The sequence below is a fragment of the Mustela lutreola genome, chromosome 15 (genome assembly GCF_030435805.1).
Source record: "Mustela lutreola isolate mMusLut2 chromosome 15, mMusLut2.pri, whole genome shotgun sequence".
Classification (NCBI taxonomy): Eukaryota; Metazoa; Chordata; class Mammalia; order Carnivora; family Mustelidae; genus Mustela; species Mustela lutreola.
Genome location: NC_081304.1, coordinates 57,231,749 through 57,256,834, shown reverse-complemented (window position 1 = coordinate 57,256,834; position 25,086 = coordinate 57,231,749).

Below are 25,086 nucleotides of genomic sequence, written 5' to 3'. Positions count from 1 at the left end.
AATGTATCATGAAAGTGGAGGGATTTCAGGTGAAAGGTGTGCGAACCTGCCGGTTATTCTTCAAAACAGCTGCCGCCGAGCCAAAGGCAACGGACTTTGTGAATCCTGATTGCAAACAGATTGCTAATGCATTTAGATCCACTTTTCCTTGTTGGGCAGATCCTGCTGCTCCTCAGGCTGTTGGAGACGGGGCTCGTGAGCAGCCCATGAATTCCCTACATTCACAAACCCACGTGCAGCGTCCGAGAAGGATTCCAAATCGTTAGGGCTTGTGCGGGGGAATGTGTCTTACCTGGGGATTCTGTTAGAAAGTCAGAGTACGAATTTGCCCTTGAGGTTATCGTATGTCACATGCCAAGGGCAGGGCACCAATTTTATGTCCCCGCAGCATTCTACCGATGCTTCAACTGATCCCTCTGACTCTTCTTTAGAAATTAATCCCACTTCTCCTTTAGGACATCTTCACAGTCATCACTGATTTTGTGTTTGGCCACCAAAACAATGCCTTCTAGCTCTTTCTCAAATGTTGAAAAACTCTGAAAATAACCTACAATGTATTTCTACAGGGTTTATCGGTGAGCTTCAACTGTTTTTTCCCAAGCCACCGAAACTGATCTCTCATCAATTACATGCACATAAATTCAATGCACGGGGGATGTTGCCCACTGTAGTAGAGACAACAATGGCTTGTTGGTGACTCAAGCCTCCCAAGGTCTTACTGATTTAGGTGTGCAAACACAACACCACTGAAAATCATCCAGATTCCAGAGGCTCTCCCCAAACTGCAAATTTCAGTCACGTGGTGCAAGTCTGACCCCGTCGGGGTGGGGGGGTGCTACCACCAGGGTGGATGTTCTCATCCCCCAGCAAATCACTTCTGGTGGGTCCCTCCCCTCGGCCATCCAGCAAGGACATGCAGCTGGTGATGTCCCTATACTGGTACGAGGAACTGTGGCACATAGTGGTCTCGCTTATGGTGCTGCTTTATGGTATCTGGTATACCAGCCTTGCAATGTTTGCTCGTGTCCAGTGATGTTGAATGCTATCAAGAATAATCAAGCAGGACAGGGGATGCCTGGGGGGCTCAGTCGGTGAAGCGTCTGCCTTCGGCTCAGGCCATGATCTCAGGGTCCTGGGATGGAGCCCTGTGTCGGGATCCCTGCTCAGCAAGGGATTCTACCCCTCCCCTCCCCCTGCCCCTTCTGCTTGTGCTCTCTCACACAATCTCTCTCAAATAAATAAAATCTTCAAAAAGAATAATCAAGCAGGGCAGGGAGAAAGGTAAAAGCAAAGGTAATGATTAGCTCATTCAACCACTAAAGCGTCTCATTGTTCGCCTGGAAAAAGTACAATAAACACATGATTTCTCCTCCATTTCCAGATTTTCTGGACACTCTGTAGCCGATGAACTGTTGTAGTTACTACTTTAAACACAGAGGTACTTCATCTGAAAAAATATCTGGAGATTGAAGAAATATATTACAGATGCTTTTTTTTTTTTTTTTTTTAAGTAACATAATGTTTAAAAATAAGTTGACCTTGTTTGGGACATGCCTCTGAATGTCAAATCCCAGAAGGATTTTCCTCGGGTGGGCATTTTTTTTTTAAACATTCCTCTGACTTGGGAGGATGGTGTTCATTTCCTCCTCCTTTCTTTCTCTTTAGTCTTCCAGTGGAGAGACAATACAGGTCTGACTCAGGGGACACGAATGGCCTCCCCATTACGTGGAGGTAAGAGGGTTCCCCAATGAGGGTGGTGTTACTGTCTTCAACGAGGGGCCGCCGGAGGCAAAAGCTCACTTTTCTTCCAGAGGCAACCAGATCTGTTTCCTCTCCCAATACACCTACTTGTGGAATTGCTCCTTGTCCCAGGTCCTGCCCTCCCAACACCACACCTTGTAGGACATCTTTCCCACGAGCTCAGGGCGGGAGAGGCTGGGGAAGATGGGTTTGCCAAAATCTGGACACATTTTGCTCTTGGGATCCTGAGAGAAAAGGAGTCCCCAGAGCTGACAGGAGCCACCAACCCCAGTGCTGTCTGGTTTCCTTGGAGAACAAATTCTTTTGGGTCTTTTGTTTTCCTTTTTAGACTGAAGATACTTCCCAGACCCAAGGAGAAGGTAAGTGGAAATACTATGAACCAGCAGCCGTTCCAGTGTCCATGACTTGTTGGCCAAACAAATAGTGCCTTTACTTGAAGATAATGGGATGGGAGAATGAGAAAGAGGTTGGTTCTCTCTCTCCCTCCCTTTTCTTTGTAGTCTCTGATCTGTCATCTATCTGCTCATCCATCCATCCATCCATCTGTCCTGCCATTGGGGAAGACAAGAGAGAACCGAGTGTTTTATTTAAATACAAATGCTGTAGAAAATTCTGTAGGGTAAGAGTAGCCCATATTGGAGTTCCTGTTATTTTCAAGATAGGAGAGTATATGGCTCATTATAATTTTTAGTTCTTGAGTGTCCAGGCCAGTTCCAAGGAAGCTAGTTATGGTTTTGCTGTGTTTTTCCTTACCTGGGCATAGCGGGGCCCCATGCAATAGGCGCACCGTCCTCTGGAGTCAGTCAGAGCTCTACAGGCACCCATACTGAAACACACTCACGCACTTTAACAAGGATAGATGGATTACGTGTACTTTTCGTAAAAAACACCAAATAAAGCAAGCATTGGAGGGTGACTGAGTGGCTGAATGAGCACCTTGTCTTAGTGGGTTTAGGGGGATGGCCCGTGTCAGGCTACCCCTCAACAGATTACTTATCTACTAGATAAGTAACCTGTCCTCTGCAGTAAGGACTGCAGTGCATTTATTGCATCGATCTCGTGGCTGATGGTGGCTGAGGCTCAGCATATTAGGTACTCCCCCAGTAACTTACTTAAAGTGATTCTTTAAGGGCTTGACTAAGCCTTTCTCAAAGAACCATTCTGAACTAGTTAAGTTTCACGTGATTGGAGGATTTCCTGTCACCTACCTGTTAATCCATTTCTTTTGTTTATCGTGATTTCCAAATAGGAGTTTTTACAAATATAATGAAAGTCAAATACATCCCCTCTCTACAACAGAACGAGTGTTTTCCCCTGACTCTCTGTGTTCTCATTCCCTGGGAAAATACGCTCTCCCCTAGACACCTGTTGAACGACCTGAGCCTGTGTCCACAACAGGTGAATATAGTCAGAAAGAAGAAAATGCAGACCTAACCAGTTCCTCATTTTGCATGGGACTGAAGAACAGGGTGCCCGTGCCATGGGCTGCTTATTCTTCAGATCTTCATCTGCCTGCTCTGGACGCAGCTGTTGCAGGGGCGGTGTGGGTTTGCATTCTTATGCTCTCAGCAGGCGTGATCCTCTTCAAAGCAAGCAGCAGTGGTGGCAGGTGTTGGCGAGGTGGACGTAGGATGCATGGGGCAGGATCCTGGGCCAGGCTGAGGATACAAAGACCTAGAGGGTGATGGGATCTAAGTCAGGGAGCTGGTTAGGGCCATACCTGGGACTAGGGAACAAGAATTGAGTGATCCCCTGTAGTCCCCTATAGTGATAACTCAACAACCCCAACTGTAGAGATTTGGAGATTTAGTCCAAGGAGACGTTCCATGAATGTGTGTGAAAATCTTCCCCGAAGTGTGGGGTCATTTATCAGTGTAAGATACAAATTCCTTGCCCCAGAACATTCTCTGACCTGTATTTGTGGTACAGAGCAACTGTCCAACAAGCAGTCGGACATAAAATTCTAGCCGTGGGAAGTTGGGTTTGAAAGGATTGATTTGGGGGCTGAGCTTGAGCCCCTCCCCCATGTGGTCATTTGGGAGATTCTGTGCTCTGTGACTTTCCAGGGGATGTCAGAGATGAGGGTACCACGAGGGGACACTGAGTAAATAAGCAAGCTGGGTATGTCCTTTTCTTTAACCGAGTCAGACTTGGAAGCACTATTAGTGTTGCATCCTTTCTCTTTCCAGAATCAGAAGACCAAGCACAGTAATAGCCCTCAGTCCCCCAGCTGCCCTTACCCATCACTCATCTCTGAAGGATACCCAAGGCTAAGCTGGGTCTCACTTCTTGTGATGCCCCATAGGAGGAAGGTGAGCTGCCTTGGCAGAGGGATGGGATATATAAAATTTTCCTATCCAGTGCAGGACCTACTGGAAGAAAGGACTGATTAAATATTGCAGTAACCCTTACTGATTCCATGTTATTCTTGTCACTTCTTTTCTTGTTCAAGTTTCTTCTAACTCTTAGTAGCCTGTTTGTCAGTCAATCACCTCAAACTGAGAGGAGTTTTAAATGAGTGGTAAGAAGACTACTTGGGCAAATAATGGCTAACTGCTGTTTTAATATGATTTTTCTTTAATTCATCTTTAAGAACATGGTGAGGTAGGATGGATAGCATGTATCAAAATAACTCTTTGCAAACACTGACATTATAGAAGAACTAGAAGAAGGAAACAGTGCTGAGCACTTAGGTAAATCTAACAGGAAAAGCAAAGGAAGATCAGTCGGAGGAAAAAGACAAACATTAGACGGTCTGCAGATTTTAAACTTTCTGTACATCAGAAGCAAGCTAAAAGAACTTGGGGAGATGGCTATAAAGCTCTACCTCTGTGTCTCTACATACGTAGACTGACAACATTTAATATATGAAGTGCAGTTTTATAAATAACAGACAAATAATAAAATAGGTACATGCGCCAACAAAAACTACATAAAATAAATGTAATTGGCCAATAATCACAAAAAATGTTTGGAGCACAACTGGCGAAGACAGGAAGCAATCAAATGACCTTGGTTGTATGAAAGTGCTGAATCACTGTATTGCCTACCCAAAACAAACAACAAATATGTTAACTAATTGGAATTTAAGTAAAAACCTAAAATAATATATCATTTCTTGGCCTTTTGGCTAAGATCAAGTGTAAATAAAAACTTAAAAAAAAAATGACCTTGGAAAAGGCTTAGAAGAGGCAGAGGATGACCAGAATTTTCAGACGTTTACTGCTGGGAGTGAAAACTGGTGAAACTTTTCTATAAAATCGTGTGATATAACAAACGTCTTTAAAATGTTTGTGTCCTAGCAGTTACACTTCTAGGAAATGGCTCCAGGTTAAAGATGGGCTAATCATTGGGAAAATGTTGATGATATACTTTCAGGTGAACAAGGTGGTTTACAAAATTTTATGTATAATATGATTTCCATTATTATTCAGATGTAAGTATTTAAAAAGGCCAAACCAGACAGCTTGACTCAAAAATGTTAACAATGGCTAGATCTGGTAGGTAGGTAGGTTGGGGGTTGGATTTCTAATTTTTTCTTTCTGCTTTCCAACTTTTTAATATTTTTCTACATGGAGCCATCTGTCACTTACATAATAAAAAGTTTTTTTTTTTTTAAGTTTTTGCTGCAAATAGCAAAGGCGCTAAGATTTAGCATATTCACTTAGCAAACCAACCCTAATGTATGCTTAGCTTGGTACAACAGTTCTCGTTCCAGTTGTCATTCTTTTTTCCTTCAGTCTAGGCCAGAGCTGTCTGTTAGAACTTACTGCAGAGATGGGAATTTTAAATCTATCTGTGCTGTCCAGTATGATACCCACTAGCCACATGTGGTTACTGAGCACTTGAAATGTGACTGGCATGACTCAAGAACTGAATTTTTAATTTTAATTTTAAAAGCTCCATGTGGCTGGTGGCTACCTTCAGAGGTGAACAAGACATTTAAAAAGTTACCTGGTTATATGTGTGTGTGTGTGTGTGTGTGCGTGCGCGCGCACCTGTATCCCCCAAGGTTTTCACAAGGATGAGTCCTTGTACACCTGCATTTGTGTCCACACTCTCTCAAGGTCTCCTGTTTCACTTTCAACAGAGGATTCCCATATCCACAGTCAGATCTAGGTCCCTTGCCTGAAAACTATATTCTTATTTCTGAGTTCATGCTAGACATTTTCACCTTGCTGTCCTCAACATGTTTAGCTCACAGGTCTTCCCATTCTGCATGTAAAAATAGCCCCTCTTCTATAAATGGTAAATTCAATCTTTAGACACCCAGGTGTAAACCTCAATGCCCTCTTTTGCACCCTGTTTCCAACCACAAGGATGTTCATTTGTGTCTATCTGTCATTCCCTCCATTTCTACTTTGAAGTCTTTAACTCCTTATGCAGAGAATCCTCAGCTTCCAGTTGGTCTCTCTGCATCTCTATTACAGTTCCAGGAGCTCCATCCTGAAACCACAGTGTATATGCTTCCTAATATGTCGTTAATTCACATTCATTCTGCAAACACCTGCTGTGTTCATGGCACCATGCCGGGTGCCGAAAGGGGTACAAAACAGGATGGGATATACTTTCTGCCCACGAGGCATTGCAGTCTAGTCTATGATTTGCAACTTGAGCAAAATAAAATTGTCCAGGTGCCATAGTAGAAGCCAGCAGATGGGCTGTGGGAGTTCCAAGAAGTAAGAAATTACAGTATCAAAGAAAATCAATGAAAACATAGGTTTGAAGATTGATAAAATGGATGTAAGAGGAGGGAAGTGGTAGGACCGTTGGAAAGGTTTCAAATAGAGACAAGGAAAGCAGAGGTGGAGCTAGTAAACTGAGAACTTGGCCCCAGATCCCCATGTTGTTGAACAGCAGGTTCAAGAAGGAAAGGCAGAATGGCAAAGGGGGGAAGTAAGGGACCCCAGTGGAGTCATTGGTGGGAAAGCAACTATGCATTCCAAGAGAAGAAGACAAAACCCAACACATGAAAAATGAATGGAAATATATTTTTCATGCACCATGGCTTCTGAACATAAGCCAAGCATCTCCCGTGTTTCCCAGCTGAAAAACAGCCACTTAGTACAATGTCAGGATAAGCTGGCTGTTTGGGCTGTGTTGAACTTCCTGAAAGAAGTTATCATACACCTAAAATGATCAACATTCTTTTTTAGGGGTGACTTGCGGATTGTTTGAGGGAAAATTCAACAATCCTTTTTTTTAAAAAATCTGAATGCAAGATTTATTGTTTCACATCCTTATAATAAATTTGACCATTCTTAATTAGAATTTGAACTGGCTCTAGAACATAACCTCCCTCTAACATGTGATCCACTGATGACCTACTGATGGGGGGGAGGGTGGAATCCAGAGTTTGAGATCTCAGAGTCATTTTCAGTAAAGAACAAGATGATGTTGGTATTTACACCTCCCAAAATAATGGTGGAGATTTATCTAGAGTTCCCACTGCGTACTGGTCATTATGTTACTTCCTGGGATGTCAGAGATGAATGAGACACTGTCCCTCAGATGAGGAGTTTTATAGGGAATATGCAGAACTCCGGTATGGGAGTGAGGATGGATTGTCCCATGTAGGCCATCGTGTGACACTGGAGATGTTTTGGGAACAGGCTAGCTTAGCTGAAGCAGTAGGTTTGCGTAAGACATTAATTACATACAAATCTGAAAGGGAGGTCTGTGCATACTGGGATGGGCAGTGAGGATCCACTAAGAGTTCTTTGCACCAACGAAGCAACAGAATAAAAGCTATACTTGAGGAAAATTTCTATCTTATAACCTATTGTCTTTTTCTATTTTAGAAAACCAAGATGCATGAATCAGACCCACAGCTAAATGAAAGATTTGAACCAGGTAGGGAGGATTCTGACTGGGAGCCTTTGCTGAGAGGACAGAGAATCTAAAGTCATAAAGCCCTGGGTAAAGAGAAGGGTGGTCTCAGACACAAAGAAATTCTTGACTCTGGTATTTCCTGACCCACAGTTGCAAAATGATAGCCACCTTTCATTTGAGAACTGCCTCATGGAAGCCCCGGAGTGACCTCAATCAGGATGTTCTCAAACGTAACTGAGCCAGTGCATTAACCTGCCAAGAATTGGCTTATTTAAGAAACTTGGTGGGTCATTTCACCTCTGAAGGAGCCCATAGCTCATTTATGAAGGAACCAGAAGACTCTGTTGGAAATTCTCTCGATGGTGGTGCTCAACAGTTTGGGTTGGGATTTTATTGCTTTAAGCTGCAAGCCACGATGAAACCCATGTAACGGAGGCCATCTGAAATGTAGTTTCCATTAACATATTAGGATGAGCAAGCAAGGACTTGAAAACAACTCTAATTAACTCAAAAATGTAGAAATTGGGTACCTGGGTGGATCAGTTGGCTAAACAACTGCCTTTGCCTCAGGTCATGATCCCAGAGTCTCGGGATCGAGTCCCGCATTAGGCTCCCAGCTTTGTGGGAGTCTGCTTCTCCTTCTGACCTTCTCCCGTCTCATGCTCTCTCTCTCTCTCTCTCTCAAATAAATAAACAAAATATTTTTAAAAAAGAAATAGAAATTGCACCAGAAAACTAGAGTCTTTGTTTAAAAATAGTCAAATGGGAATTCTAAAAATGAAACATAAATGCAGTATCAGAAGCTCAGAACTCAGTAGGTGGATTTAAGAGCAGAAAGGATGTGGCAGATGATGAGATGAGTAAATGCAACTTCAGGCCAATAGAAAATATCCCTGGAGAGAATATACTGTGAAATGCTCATTTCCTGGAATACTTTGCAGCAAAACAAAACAAAACAAAACAGAAACACAAACTACTAGACATTATTTCCAAAGAAGACATCCAGATGGCCAACATATACATGAAGAGTTGGGCAACATCACTCGATATCAGGAAATGCAAATCAAAACTAAAACTGGCTAAAACTGGCTAAAACTGGCTAAAACTCAAAACCCAAGAAACAACAGGTGTTGGCAAGAATGTGGAGAAGAAGGAACTCTTGGGCACTGCTGGTGGGAATTCACACCAGTGCAGCCATGGTGGAAAGGAGTATGGAGGTTCCTCAAAAAATTAAATACCATGGATCCAGGAATTCCACTACTGGATATTTACCCGAAGAGTATGAAAACAATACTTCAAAATGATGAAAGGTACAGTGTAGGGATGCAGTCAGTGGCATTGTAATAGCATAATGTGGTGGTGGATGGTCAGTACCCTGTTGGGAGCATAGCGTACTGTATAGAGATTGAATCACTGTGTTGTACCTGTGAGACCAATGTAGCCTTGGGTGTTAACTATATTTCAGTTAAAAAAATACAAAGTACTGACATATGCAACAAGTGGAATTGACTCATAAAGTCATGTATGCAAAAGATGCAAGACACACACACACACCAAGTATACTCTACAATTTCCTTTTTATGAAACTCAACAGGTAACAATTATCCATGGGCAGTAGACATCCATGGTGGTTGCTTTTGGGAGACAGCTATGGACTAGGTAGGAGGAAACACACTTGGGTGCGAGAAACGTTCTGTATCTTGATTTGTACAGTGATTATGTGGGCACCGACACGTAACGTTTCACTGAGCTGGACACGGATGGTCTGTGTACTTTATTGTGCATAAGAAATAGCTCAATTTAAAAAATACCAGAAAAGATATTTTTCCCCCTTGTGATCCCTCTTTATTCTTTCTCACCTTTCTTATGCTGGAAGGAAGGCCCCTTGGTATCTTCAGTTACTTCTACGGATGCTGGAAAGTTCTGCAAGAAGGAAGGGGCTTGAGCACATTCAGAAACATGCAGAATGTGTACCATGAGTCACTGCCCTTGGAGATAAGAAAAGTCAAGTTGTCCTTGGAGAGCATCTACTCTGCGGTCCGGAGGAAGATGGTCAAGACCTTGGCTTCCTGGTGAGGAAACACACCTCTTTAGAGGTACTACAATGATGGCACTCAAGGGACATCCTGGAAAACTTCGGCAAAAAGTCATCTAGGCTTTTAAAAATCATTACAAATACACGCACGTGCATGCACAGTCAGCATCTCTTGGGTCTTACAATGTGCAGCAGAGGAATTTAAAAGGAATCACTGTAGCCTAATCGGGAGCTCATTCTTACAGTCTCATGGGAAGAGCTAGAAAGCATTTAGCCCCAAACTGAAGGGCAGAGGGAGGAACTGTGGCTGAGGAGAGAGAGGTCCTAGGGACTCTTAACCCAGATTGCCTCTGCTCACTCCATGTTGCTTTGCCAAGTTCCCTGTTACTCCTCTAAGTCATTACCTGCCCTCTCTGCATTTTCCTCTGAGACAGATCAAGCCACCAGATGTGTCCAGATGGACCAGATGCATGGTCTTACTGGCTTTCTGTTTGGATTTGCAGAAACATGTTGAGTCTCTAAGTGGGAAGTACAGATAACCAGGAGGGTGTTAGTAGAACTGGTGGGTGAAGAACGGGCTTTGAAGAGAAGCCAGCTGAGACTTTGTGGCTGAGCTGAGAGGAAGAGGCCCCTTTTAGTCACTAGAGACCAGTCCCAAGGTTTTAGCCAGATCAAATGCTTGAATTGCTTTCTTTTAAAACATATGTACGAGAACGCTTAGCTGGCCTGGAATTTTCAAATGATTTACCTTGTGGACAGAGAAAGTGGGAGGATATTTATGCATACACCAGGTTATTCATTGTGTAAACCCTCAAAATGCATCTGTGTCAAAAATGAGCATGTCCTTATTGAATACACATGACCCGAGGGGGACCTGCGCCCTCTCCCCCTTCTGTTAGATGGAACCTCTAGGAATGGCCATAGTTGCCTCGCTTCCTGACAGCCAGGCAGTCCCAAGCCAGGATATGAAAATAGAATGGGTCTGAGGTCCCCCTCTCCTCCAGGGTTTACAGAATCAGGGGGGAACCTTGGACAAAGTTCTTCTCACCAAGAAACCTTAGGTTTAAGTAATTCTGTGGATTTGAAAAGGTAGCTTCACATTCTGAATTACTCATGACTCATCAAAAGAAGGAAATACTCTAACAGATCCACTTCCCTTTTTCCTAGTGAGGAGGTGTGTGGAACAAAAGATAAAAAAGTGAGTCCATGTATTTGTTTTTTTAAGTTGAATACTCTCCATTCAATTAGGATGGAATTAGATTACAATGGGAACCATGGGGGACCTTTACTAGATAGGGTTGCATAATTAGACCTGAGAGATAGAGATTTGTACAGTGATTACGTGGGTAATGACATGTAACGTTTTCACTCCATTCATCCGTCTACCCATTTTCCACCCACCCATCCATTTGTCTGTTCATCAGTTCACCCTTTACCCATCCATCTATGCATCTATCCACCCACCCAACCATCTACCCACCCATCCAACCATCTACGCACCCATCCATCCATCCATCGATCCACCCGCCCACCCGCATCCATTCATCCAGCCATCTACCCACCCATGCACCCATCCATCCATCCACCCATCCTGTCAACATTTATTGATTATACACTACGTACTAGACACAGTTCTAGGCTTCAGAGATACTCTAATGGTCAGGGAAGAAAAAGCCTTTTCTCTCATGAAGCCTGCCTTTTAGTCAGGAAGACAGACCAAAAAACCCAAGTAAATGCTTCCTTGTGTGCCACAAAGAAAACAAGAGTGATGACAAAACAGCTGGGAAATGATTGGTGATTACTCTGGGTTCCAGTTCAAACCACTTTGAATATAGACATTCTTCTCTCACAGTTAAGTTTTCTCTTCTAAATTCTTCTGCAGTGAACATTTGGGTCCAATTTGTGAGGTTTTTATGAGGTACATTGCAGTGGTGGGGCAGGATTTATTGTGCTTTCTTGATGGCAAATATGTTTGTATGCAAAGTCTGCCTGAAGAAGCACACAGGAAGCAACTCATCAAGATAAAGGGAGGGTTGTGGAATTCTGGAACAGGAGACAGACACAGAGTTTACTTTATAGCTCACTTGGTCTCCTGAGATCATATATAAATCAGTGATGGTGTATTAAGTTCCTCTCAGCCTCCGTACAGGGGGGGAGCCAGTTCTGTGACTCACTGGCATGTCACTGCTCCGCACAGATGGTTCATTGCTGGAAGGAGGAGAGGCATGTGCTCTCACACAGCACGGTGAGGTTTGGACCGAGGACCCTAGTGGGAGCCCGGAGGTCAAGGTAAGTAGATTATGAGCCATGGCAGCAAAGCTTCCCCCATCCTTGCCCTCTACTTCCCACCCTTCTTCCCTCCCTCATCTTTCGTCCTTCAAACTGCTGAAACCAGCCGTCCACACCCAAGGCTTTGTCAAATTGTTGGTGTCTTCTGATGGCTTCCTGTAAATGCCAGACACGATGCTTTCCATTCTGTCCTAGTCCTATGGTGCTTCACTCTGACTCCCTATTCCTTCTGGAAAGTACTTTTTCTTTGACTTTTGGGACGCCACTCTTTCTTAGTTCCCTTCCAGGTCTGGAAGCGGGGAGCCAGATGGACAATTGGGAAGGGCATAGGTGGGAAAAGCTTCAGAAAGCAGGCGGACCGGCTCCAGGTGAGCTGAGAGGGATAAGGCAATGAGTTCAAGGTGGCGGGAAAGAAGGCAGGGCCATGCCTTCACCCCAGCCCCTCATTTCTTCTCTAAAAGACACATGTAACTGAGCTATTCTGTTGTTCTCTTTTTGTAGAGATGAGTTTCTAGGATCAGCTCACATCAGGAGGGTAAGTGAGATATCTTCCATAATGTCAAAGTCAAACTCTGTGAACCTTTATGTGTAACAATGGTTTTCAAACCTGGGGGCAATCAGCAATCTCTAGAAACATTTTTAGTTGCCACAGCTTGAGTTAGGGGAGCTGGGCCACTAGCTAGCAAGCAGAGGCCAAGGATGTTGCTAATCATCCTACAATGCACAGGACACCCCCCTACAGCAAAGATTTATCCCGCCCCAGGTGTCAGTAGTGCCAAGACTGAGCAGGGCTGATGTACGCTCTTCTTAATTTTCTTCTTAATCTTCTAGGTTTTTTTTTTTTTTTTTTTGAATTTTTGGTTTTTGGGGTTTTTTTTTTAGCCACTGTTAGCATTAGCGTAGTTCAATTTTCTCCAACTTCAGTGAGATCACCTGGAGGACTCATTATAACACAGATCACCAGGCCCTGCCCTCCCAGATTCCCATTCAGCAGATCTGGGGTACAGCCCAAGATTTCACTTCTCTAACGAAGTCCTGGGTGATGCTGCCTTTCTGAGGACCACACCTTGAGAACCCCCTCTGTAGTTTTACTGGGAGAGGTCTAAGTACCGAGTTAAATAAGGGGCTCTCAGACCCCCCTGAGTCCAGCATGCCATGATCCCAGCAGGGGACAGAGGCTGGGCAGTTTTCTTGCTCAACCTCAGAGAGAATGAGGGACCGTGTATGTGTGTGTGTGTGTGTGCGCGCACGCGCGTGCGCATGTGTGTGTGTGCAATACACACATCTTGCTTACCCCGGAATAGTAAATGTGCCACTGGAAGCAAGTGTACATCTTTTGTGGTCTGGTTTTACTCCATGTTGGATCAAGGTCAATGTCCCAGGTTAGTAGACAGACACAAGACAACACTGATCCATGGTTCCAACCAGGAACTCATTTAAATTGAAGCACACTCATGAAAATAATTCTTGAGGCTCTAACTTCATTTTAATAAAACAAATCTTCCTGCCCCCAGAGTAGTGTCATGTGCATTTTATATTATTATAAAATACAGATAAACAAAAATTTAGAAATCCTACCAGCTCAAAATTGCCATTAATGCCAAAGCTCTGTCCATCCACATATATGTGTGTGTGTGTGTGTGTGTGTATACACCTATCTCCACGAAACTCTCAACCACCATCATGATGATAAATGTATTATCCCTCTGAAAATTAGCCTCAAATACCTTTGTAATTTCCCCAAGCAATCACCCATCTACTTTCTGTTACTTAGGTCACTGCATTTTTTGAATTCTTTTTTTTTTTTTTAAGATTTTATTTATTTACTTGACAAAGATCATAAGAGGTAGAGAGGCAGAGAGAGAGAGGGAAGCAGGCTCGCCGTTGAGCAGAGAGCCCGATGCGGGTCTCGATCCCAGGACCCTGAGATCATGACCTGAGCCAATGGCAGAGGCTTAACCCACTGAGCCACCCAGCTGCCCCTTTCTCGAATTCTTGAATGCAACTTGCATTTTCTAGAATTCTATATTTTTCAAAAAATCATGCAATATGCACTTATGGCTTCTTTCACTCAGCATAATTTTTTGAGATTGATCCACATCAATGCATGGGTCGATACTGACTTGTTTTTATGCCTGGGTAGTATTCCCTTGCGTGGGTATGCCACAATTTGTTTATCCATTCATCTGGTTGGTCGACCTTTGGGTTGTTTCCACTTTTTTGGTTGTTACTAAAACTGCTGTAAATATTTGTGTATAAGTCTTTGGGTGGACATGTTCTGTCCTCTCTCTTGGAGAAGTACATAGGAGTGGAATGGCTAGCTCAAATGGGAAGTACATGTTTCAACTTTTTAAGAAATGGTGGTACTGTTTCCCAAAGTGGTTGTAGCATTTTCTGCTTCTACTAGCAGGGGATGAGAGTTCCAGTTGCTCTGTATCTTCACCAATCTTAGTATGGTTCAGTCTTTTTAAGTATAGCTGTTCTGTTATGTGGGGGGTGGTATCTCACTTCGGTTTTGATTTCCCTGTTGTGTTAGGATGTTAAAAGTCTTCTCGCATGCTTGTTTAACTACCTTCTATCTCTTTGGGTAAAGTGTCTGTTCAAACATTTCACTCATTTTGAATTGGGTGGTTTGTATTTTTGTTGAGTTTTGAGAGCTATTGATTTTGATTTTGAGAGCTATTTTTGGATACAAGTTCTCCCTCAGGTAGGTGATTTACAAATATTTTCTGCTGGTTTGTGGCCTGTCTCCTCATTCTGTTAACAGGGAGACCACGGGCTGGAAGAGGCCTTGAGGGTAAGTCTGCTCTGAGGCTCTTGTTCTGTAGATGAGGAAAATTGAACCAGAAAGTTCATGTGACTTGCCAAGGGCTGCACAGTGAATGGGTGACTGAGCTCAGATCAAGTCCTTTGTCTCCCAACAGGTTTGCCTCTTTGAGCTTCATCCATGAAATAATTTAATTTAGGTTATTGACAAGTAAAATATCCAGTCAAACTAGCTATATGTCATTACGAAGACCCAAAGATGCATTATTAAATTCTACCAACCTTCCCCAAACTTAAAAATAAAAAAACTACTGATTGGATTCAAGCTGGTATTCTAAGTAGACAGATCCACTGGATCAGCTTTCTTTAGAATGTTAGTATGCCTAGAACCATTCATCCACTCTAAACAATATCTTGTGATTATTCTCAGACCACCCAAAAGAAGAGAGGACACAAAATTCCTGTTCTGACCCACAACCTGGTTAGATTTGGCTCGAGGACCCTTGTGGGAGCCAAGAGGGCAGCAGATGTTTCTGACCAGTGAGTAGATTTGGGTGGGTGGATGGGAGGAGCTTGTCAAACAGATACTGGGACATAAGAGATCACAGATCTAGAGGACCATAACATTAGAAGGGAGTTTGGAATGCATCTTTCCCCCTCCAGCCCATTCACTGCTATATAAAGGGCATGCTTATTGGCTTTGCCCATAGTCACCCACTGACAGATGAAATGTGATCCAGATGAAAGATGATTGTGACAGGTGTACATGGAGACTAGGAGAATGGGATTGAGGGCCAACCATTCTGATACTGAATGGAGAAAGGAAGAAAGAAAATACCGAAAGCTTTTAAAAGGAGTATTTATTATGTTGGTCATGATCTCAACTGTGGCATCAAATAAAGACAGAAATCCTATGGGGCCCAAGCTATTTTGCTGCCCATTTCTGGCTTATTTTATCTATAGCTCTATGGAGGCACAGAGCAATTTTGCAGACATTTTTTTTCCTTCAACAGTTACAAGCTGACACAATCTCCAAGGTGAAATGTAGCATGGATCCATGTATGTAGGCTTAGTTTTAGGTTTCAAAAGTCAATTCCATAAGCACAGTTTGGTATAGGCAGAAGCATCCTTGTATCTTCTGAACTAGTGAAACCACTTATGGACCATGCCTTGAGCTCCTGGAACATTAGAAAATTGTTACCATATTCAAAAGGTGGGTGGTGAGAGGATTGGAAACCATGTTGTATGGGGAAGGGTTGGAGAAGTTGGAGATTTTGAACAAAGCCTGGAGAACCATTAGCTGGGATGGTAGTAGTGTTCAGTTATTGAAAGGGTACCATATGGAAGAGGGATTCCATTTCTTCTGAACTGCTCTTGATGATTAAACTAGAATCAAGGGGAAAAAACAGACATGAAGACACGTCTGGCTTCCTGAAATGACACCCTTTTTGTTAGTTTTCACTTGGATAGGCTGTCTCACCGAGGAGTGACCTGAGAGGTCATACTGGGTTTCTTGTAAGGAGTTAGGATTTGCAGTCCTCAAGGAGCTCTTACCTGTGCTAAGATTCAACACCTCCACCTTCTTCCTTCTCTTTCCCCTCTTTCTCTTTTCTTGGCGCATTGCCCTGTATGGGTGCATTGCCCTGTATGCTCAGATCTTACTTTCTCTTTGTAGGCACTCCTTGGGAAAATATCATTCCATATTGTCACTAGTAGATTACTAAGTATATATTATTGCTAGTATACTATGAATATACCCCTTTACTAAGGGATGAAGTGAAAGAGAACTCTTCTTTGACTTACAGATGTTTTCTCATTTTGTGAATCGGCATTCTCCAGAGAAACAGACCCAATAAAATGTATATATATGGGAAGAGATTTATTTCAAGAAAATGGCTCACATGAATGGGTAGGATGGCACACTGGAGACTCAGGAAAGAAGTTCAGGTCAAGTTCAGAAGCTGGGGACTGGTTCTGGAGAGGACTGCTTTTAGTTCTAGTTAGGTCTTCAACTGATTAGGCAAGGCCCACCCACATTATGGAGGATGATCTACTCTAATCAGAGTCCATTTAAATGTAATTATCATACAAAAACACCCTCACAGGAACACCCAGAATAATATCTGGCCAAATCTCTGGGTACCCCATGGCCCAGCCAAGTCGACATGTAAGATCAGCCATCCCCCAACCCTGCCATATATAGCCTTTTGTGTCTATACTTGGAACACTTTTTGGCAAGTTTTGTAGAAGCAAGCACATTTATTTACTCTTCTTGTATTAGTCATCAATGTTAATCCTTGCATCTGTCCTCAAGAAGCAAGAACTTTCATTTCCCTATGTGAAGTATCTAAAATAGTCAAATTCATAGAATCACAGAGAGGATGGTAATTACCAAGAGCTGGGGAAGAGGAAATGGAGATGTATTAATCAATAGGCATAAAGCCTCCTTTGAGCAGGAGGAATTAGCCCTAGAGAAGTGCTGTACAACATTGTCCCTATCTCCCAACAATTCTATATATACCCTAAGCATTTGTTAAAAAGTAGATCTCTGAACAAACTGTGAACTGTTCTTACCATAATTTAAAAAAAAAATTAGCTGAGGAGGTGGAGGTTTGGGGAGGCCAAGAGACTTGCCTGAGATCATACAACCCTGAAGAGGCCAAGGGCCCTGGTCTTACTGTGCCTACCACAGATGATCTCAGCCGCTAGGCCATCCAGCCCCTCTGCATAAGTGGACAGATCTTCAGGCTTATAGGAGAGCCTGGCCCTCTGCTTGGCCTCATGTCATTTCACACCATGGGAGTTCTCACCACCTTCCCTGTTCTTTGTCTAGGGAGCAGGCAGCTGGAGTCAGGTATCAGAAAAGGGTGAATGACATTCTAAATATATGACTTGCTACCCCTCCCAATGCTATTCTCTATCTAGGGAAAAGAGGGAGCAAAGTTACAGCAAGGACATCTGCAAGGGGAATATAACTTGTCCAAGATGACTTTGGGATCATGAGGAGCCATAGAGGAAAACCCTATCTAGCATGCTTCCCTATAAATGACTTTGAGCAATAGTTTCTTCATTCAAAGAAATACTGTATTTTATTGGTTCTGGGCATGCCTGTTTTCACACTTTACCATCTCTGACACTGGGATGTGTCTCACGTTGATGGCGTCTTATGTCATAGTCCACTTGGCAACCATATATTTTTTTCCCATAAGAAGATATTTTTTAAAACCATGGTACTAATGAAATATAGTTGTTATGTCATGTGACAGTTGGGTCAGATCAACTGTTGCTTACAATAGTTATTCATCAGCTAGAACTTTAGTTTCACTCTTCAAAATTTAAGAGTTTTCATGCAGTAAAATGAACTTTTATGGGATATGTGAATGGTCTGTGGGTTTTAACCATGTACGGGTTCACGAAATCACCACCACAGTTAGGATGCAGAACAACCCCAATCAGCCCCCAAAATCTCTCTTGTGTTATTCCTTCAGAGTTCTCCTTCCCTCTTCCCAAATGCCCCCCAACCCCTGGCAATCACTGATTTCTTCTCTATAGTTGTATTTTTTTGAGAAGGTCATATAAAGGGACTCTTCCAGTAGGCAAGCTTTGAGACTAGCTTTTTTTCCACTTAAAATGCCTTTGTGATTTGTTTAAGCTACTGCCTACTACATGTGTCAATAGTTGGGTCCTTTCTTCCTGAATGGTGTTTCCCTGTATGGATGAGCTACAACTGTTTGATCATTCACCTGTTGAGGAAAGTTGGATTGCTCCCTTATTTAAGCAGTTCTAAACAGAGCATCTATAAACATTCATGTACAGGTTCCTGTATGAACATAAGTTTGTTTCTTGAGGGCAGATTCCCAGGTTGTGGGATCATTGGGTCACATGGTGTATGCATGGTTTAGCTTCTAAGAGGCTGTCAAACTGTTTTCCAAAGTGGCTGCACCATTTTGTATTCCCACCAGCAAAGTCTGAGAATTCTGGTTGCTCTGTATCCTTGTCAGCACTCAAGACTGTGTATTTAATTTTAGCCATTCTAATAGGTAAAGAGTGGTATTTCTTTGTGATTTTAATTTGCAAGACTATGATGGCTGGTGGTGATGGGCAACTTTTCATGGACTTAATTGTTACTCATATATATTCTTTGATTCAGTATCTGTTCAAGTCTTTTGTCCACTTTTGGAATTGGTTGTTTTCCTATTGTTGAGTTTGAGGGTTCTTGATATATGCTGGATACAAATCCTTTGTGGAATACACAGTTTGCAAACATTTTAACACAAACTCTGGCTTGTCTTTTCATTCTCTTAAGATTGTCATTCACAAGGCAAATGTTTTCATTTTGATGAAGTCCAACTTCATCACATCAAAAAAACTTTTTTGCCTAACCCCTAGGTCCCTCAGATTTTGTTTTCATGTAATGAAAAGTTTTATAGTTTGACCTTTTAATCTAGAGTTCGTTTTGGGTTAATTTTGTATAAAGTATGAGAATTTCAATTGAGGTTCCTTTTTTTTTTTTTTTTTTTTTTGCATACAGAGTTTGACTATTCTAACAGTGTTTGTTGAAAAAGACTATCCTTTCTCCTTTGAGCTGCTTTTGAAGCTCATTCTGAAACTAATGGGCCATGTTAAGTGGATGTGTTTCTGGAATCTTTGTTCTGTTTTTCCCTTTTCACAAAAACACACTCTCAATTATAGTAAGTGGCTCACTTTGGGTTTAAATAAATGGCATTCTATGAATGGGATTTGTCACATCCGTGTAATGTGACTTGTTGACCTAGGATGGGTCTACACAATGGTAAGAATCAGAAGACTAAGGAAGCTTCAAAGAGGCGAGAGTTCGTGCCTCTGCGATGTGGAATCTGGAGAACGGAAGGGCTGAGGTGTACGGCTGTAAGTTCTCCATTATACTCTGAGTCAGTTACACTCTGACTTTTTATACTTCTTTGTTTAACTTTGAAATGTTCAGTATCAATTTTTGTTATTTAAAAAAGGAATGGAGATAAATGGGCACCATCAGTGGGCATTTTAGAGGTACTGGTAATGTTCTGCTTTTTCTTCTGGGTGCGGTTGAGTGGGTGTCTTCCTCTTGCACAAACCCACTGACCTGTCTGCTTAAGCTCTGTGCACTTTTCTCCAAGTGTATCACATACTTTAGTCAAATAATTTACAGAAAATGTAGCCACCTCAGGGATTGGAATTGTGAGCTTAGAGATAAGATATAGATATTTATTTTTCATATTATAACCTTCTGTTATGTTATCCCCCCCCCCCGGGTTTGATGTATTACCTTTACAAAATAATATTTAAAGGGATTTTCAGCATGTCAGCTATAAGAAGAGAAGGAAGTGGACCCTTATTATATACACATGGGGAAGATGACCAGGATAAACCTCTAAGAAAAAAAAAAAAAAGCTGTGGAACAGTATGGTTATAGTATGATGCTTAAAAAAAAAAATAAAGGAAAGACTGGAAAGCATCTACCCATGGCTTGGCTGTTTTTCTTCCTTAACTGTGTATTCCCTTAATTGTGTGTGTAAGGGCCAGGATTCTGAGAGGCAGTGGGGGTTGGTTCCATTTTCAATGTTACACTTTGCTGCACGGGACTTTTCCAGAATGAACTTGTATCCATTTGATAATTATATAAAAAGGAAAAAGAAGTGGGAAAGTTAGTTATAAAATAATAAAATTAATGGACACCCTGATATAGGCATTTTGGTCAATCTTAGGCGGTCATGTCTGTTGGGATCTCTGAGACCATGACCTCAATATCTGTAAGTCTGGCACATCGTAGATTCTCACTTGACACTATTTCAGATAAAACATGGAAATAATAAAAGTATTTCTTGGTACTTGTTCAAGTTAGTGTTGCAGTTTTGTTTTGGTTTAGTTTAGTTTCAACTTCTCTTTTTCCTTTTTTTAAAAGATTTTATTTATTTTTTTTAACAGAGAGAGATCACAAGTAGGCAGAGAGGCAGGCAGGCGGGGGAAGCAGGCTTCCCGCTAAGCAGAGAGCCTGATGCAGGGCTCGATCCCAGGACTCTGGGATCATGACCTGAGCCAAAGGCAGAGACTTTAACCCACTGAGCCACTCAAGTGCCCCCAACTTTTCTTTAGGCTATCTTTTTCACCAATGCACTGTGATAGATTGATTTTTCAGAACAAGACGTAACAAGACCCCGGAGCTGGGGAGGGGAAATCAGGCAGGTGTCAGAGGCCATCTGTCCCCATCACCGGGAACCCTAGCCTACAACACCCTTTCTCATCCTTACTTACATGACCCCTCTATTTCAGATGTATGGCCCAGAGGTAGCCTCCCACTTGACGTAAGAACGGCTCTCTGACACGGATGGCTTGGGGCTGAACCCTTGTCATGAGTACCCGTTCACCTTCAGATAGTCAAGCACCTTATGTGTCTCCCTAAAAAGATGCTGTGAAAATAAGCACTAGATTTGCCCCCATTTTGTCAATGGCACTAATGTTGCAAAAGCCACAGAACGTGCCCCACATCACCCAACCAGTAAGCCGTGGAGGCGGACCCCTTCTGGACCCTTTTGTTTATGTAGCTTTGCATAGCTGTCCGGCCACACTCCTGCAAGCCTTTGGAATTCGAAGATTGAGAGGCATCATTCAGACTTGGGCTGTCTGTCCTCAACCCCCTTTCCAACGTCCTTCCGTCTCCTCAGAGATTGTCTCTGTCTGGAGAACTGGGGCCACCACTCTCATGGGCATCAACACAACAATGCTTTATGTACGCGCTGGACACAAGAGTGTTGTCTTTCAGGGGCACCTGGGTGGCTCAGTGCGTTAAGCCTCTGCCTTCGGCTCAGGTCATGATCTCAGGGTCCCGGGATCGAGCCCCGCATCGGGCTCTCTGCTCAGCAGGGAGCCTGCTTCTCCCTCCCTCTGTCTGCCTCTCTTCCTACTTGTGATCTTTCTCTCAAATAAATAAAATCTTTAAAAAAAAAAAAAAAAGAGTGTTGTCTTTCAGGTGTAGAAATGGTAAGCTAGATCATAAACACAGAAGTGTAAATTACCTATGCCAACAGTCTGAGGAAGAATAAAGCTGCTTACGGTCCCACCACTCAGCTTGAAAAATGCCACTTTGACCAGCATCTCTGTAGTCATGGTTCCTCTGCCTGGTCACATCCCCACTCCTGCCCAGCACAGGGATAACTATTCTAGGGATGTCCTCAGACCCCTTTCTGCCTCCTCTAGAGTTTCATCACATGTGTTTATGCCCAAACTCAAGCTGGTCAGTTTTTCTGCCCCAGAAATTTATCGTGAAGTGAGGGGTGTTTGAGAGACCCAGCTCGCTCTGGAGAATCAAGCTCTGAAATTCTGTGCATTTAGGGTCAGATTTGACATCGCAGCAAATCAAGGGCTGGGACCAGCCAGAGCTGCTTGGGAGCAGAAGTCCTGAATACACAGAGGAAGAGAGCCGACAAAGAGAAGAGAAAATGGGGCAGACACAGAAAAAGAATCAGACAAAACACTCTGTAGGGAGAGAAAGAGAGAAAGAGAATGGAATCCCCCCAAACTGCAGCTTTAAAGAACACTGGTGATTGATGTTTGAGAAAAATTTTCCCTTATTCAATAAATTTCCTTTTTACATGAACGAGTTTGAGTACATTTCAATCTCTTGTCAACCATGAATCCCCGATATTCTGTCTTCTGATATTCTATCTTCAAATAGAGCCACCTTCCAAAAAGCCTGTAGTCTTAGCTGGGGTTTGCCTGAAGACAGAGCCTGGGACAAGGAGTAGGAGGAGGCGGTAATGGGGGAAGGTGACCCCAGGAAGCAGGGGGTTGGGGGACAGGGAAAGGCAGAAGGAAGAGCCAGTAGAGTGCACTTTATGGAGCTGGTTCCCCTGTGAGCAGCTGGGTTCATTCGTGTTCCAGAACCTGCAGGAACCCCATAGAATGTGTCTCCCATTTGCCCCTCATTGCCTGCCAACTCCTGTACCCTGTCCCTCTGGGGACATTAACTCCTCTGCAATTCTGGATGGCATCGTCAAGGGCTGAAAGCATTCTTACACTTTAGAAAAACCCCCAAGACAGAAAAGTGCAGAGGGGGAAGTGGAATGCGCCATAAATGGACTTCCTCTTACGATTCCTAACGTTTTCTTCCCTCTAGCTTACTTTATGCAAGGATACAGTCGAGAATGCATATAGCATGCGAATGCTGTGTGAATTGATGGTGTTATCAGTAAGGCTGCCGGTCGATAGGAGGCTTTAGTAGTTAATTAAGTCTGAGGAGGAGTCAAGAGTTATGTGTAGCTTTTTTTTTTTTTTTTTTTTACTTTTTTTTTGTTTGTTTTGTTTTGTTTTCTTATGTAGCTTTTTGGCTGTGTGGGGGTCAGTGCCCCCAGCCCCTATGTTCACACAGAAACAAACAAACAAAAAAGACTGAATCCTGGTGGTGTGGCACCATTTGGTTGCCTGGATCTAGCCATGCCTGAAATAGGTTTCCAGTTACTTAGGTGAGTAGATGTTTGAGTTGCATTTATGCCACATGTAACCCACAAAGTCATTGCTGAATTCTCAAGGATTCAAATGGGAGATGGGGTGGTAACAAGTATGAGAGGCCCAGGACGACCAAGGGGACCCACTTTGGTTCCTTCCTGTGTCTACACCAACCTATCAATTATTCTGGTGAGGAATTCCAAGTCTGAGAAGACCCACCTGTTTCCAGGAAGGTTGAGGGAGGCAGGAGGGCAGCTGGTGGGGTCCTTCCTGGCTCAGGAGACCACATCTGCCTGGTTGCTGCTGGGCAGCTAATTTAGAGTCTGTCCTCCTGCCCTGGACCCCACCCACCATGCTGATTGGATGCTCCAACTTCAGGAAGCGCACCAGGCTCTGTGTTTCTGACCCTGAATCCTCAGCCCTGCCCTTGCAGCCAACTCCTCTGCTGATATCACTGAGTATATGTGCTTGGAATATTCTGGAGATGACAGCTGAGCCCCTACAGGGCTTTATTTTAGTGTCTGGAATCCCCACTAGCAACCTTGGAACAAGTAGGGCCCTCTGGTTAGGCGCTACTTGACTCTGATGACATACAGATCTGGTAGTTCTTTGGGCTTAGTGGTAAGCATACCTACAAGGATGCTTGCATCTCCTTGAGAGATTGGCCTGATGTCCTCTGGTTCTTGACTTTCCCCGAGGAGGCTCATAGATTTCTTCTGGGCTTTGGTTATCAGTCAAGACCCAGGTTGGAAGCAGTTGTGCACTCAAGTGGGGTGTATTCGTTTTCTAGGGCTGCTGGGATAAATTACCACAAGCTGGGGGGCTTTAAACAGCGGGAATGTATTGTGAGACAATACAGGAGTCCAGAAGTCTGCAATCAAGGCGGTGTCAGGGCCGTCCTCCCCCTCCTCCCCCCGCCCCCGAAACCCATAGGGGAGAGCTCTTCCCTCCTTGCCTCATTGTCGCTCCTGGCAGTTGCCGGTTTCTTGGCTTGTAGCTCTAGCGTTCCAGTCTGTTTTGGTCATCATGTGTCATTCTTCTTGTGTGTCTGCACACAGCTCTCATAAGGATGACTGTCTCATTGAATTAGGGGTGCGCCCTACCCCAGTGTGACCTCATGTTAACCCTCACATTTGGAAGGGACTACGGCTGGGGGGACTAGGGGTCCTGTGGCATCACTCTGTGGTCTGGGATGGTCTCTGGCTTCCATGACTCTGAATCAGTCCCCTCCCGTAACCCACCCTAAGCTGCCCCAGTTCTGCCCTGAGTATCTCACAGAGCACGGTCACCCTGAATTTCCTCATCTGTGGACTTGTCAGCCCTGCCAGTGACTCAAGTTTCCTGAAGTCCAAACATGTTCACAGAGGGGAATGCCCATCAGAGACTGGGAACTGCCTGGAAATTTGCGGGATTACACCTGTGCTGTGCGGGGTGACCACTGAGAGGTGGATGTAGAATCAGCTTGGAGCCACAGTGACATCTGGTGGCCACTCCACATACTGCAGCCAGTGGGCAGGGGGACATCAGGGCAGACCCACGGACACCAGAGGTCCTTCCTGCTGCCTCGTTCTCCATATGGCTTCTATGGGGGAGTCCCAGGGTCGGAGGTCTGACCCCCCCCCCCCACTTTGGAGTCCTGTGGCTCCAGTGCATCCTGTCCTGAAGCTAATCTCTGCCCGCTACTCAGTGGACCCTCCTAAATTCTTGTGACCCAAGCCACATCCTGACATCAGCCTTAACCTTGGGGCTTGGCGGGGTGTGGTGGGATCTGCAGTGATCACATGACCCTGGGCATTTCGCTTCTTAGATTCAGTTTTGTACACGTGCATATGCATACAGTATATATTTCGATTTTGTAAGCGGCTTGGGTCCGGGGGTGGGACATTTGGGCCCTCTTTCATTTATGCCTATTGGAAAAGTTTACCTCAGCAGTTATGATATTA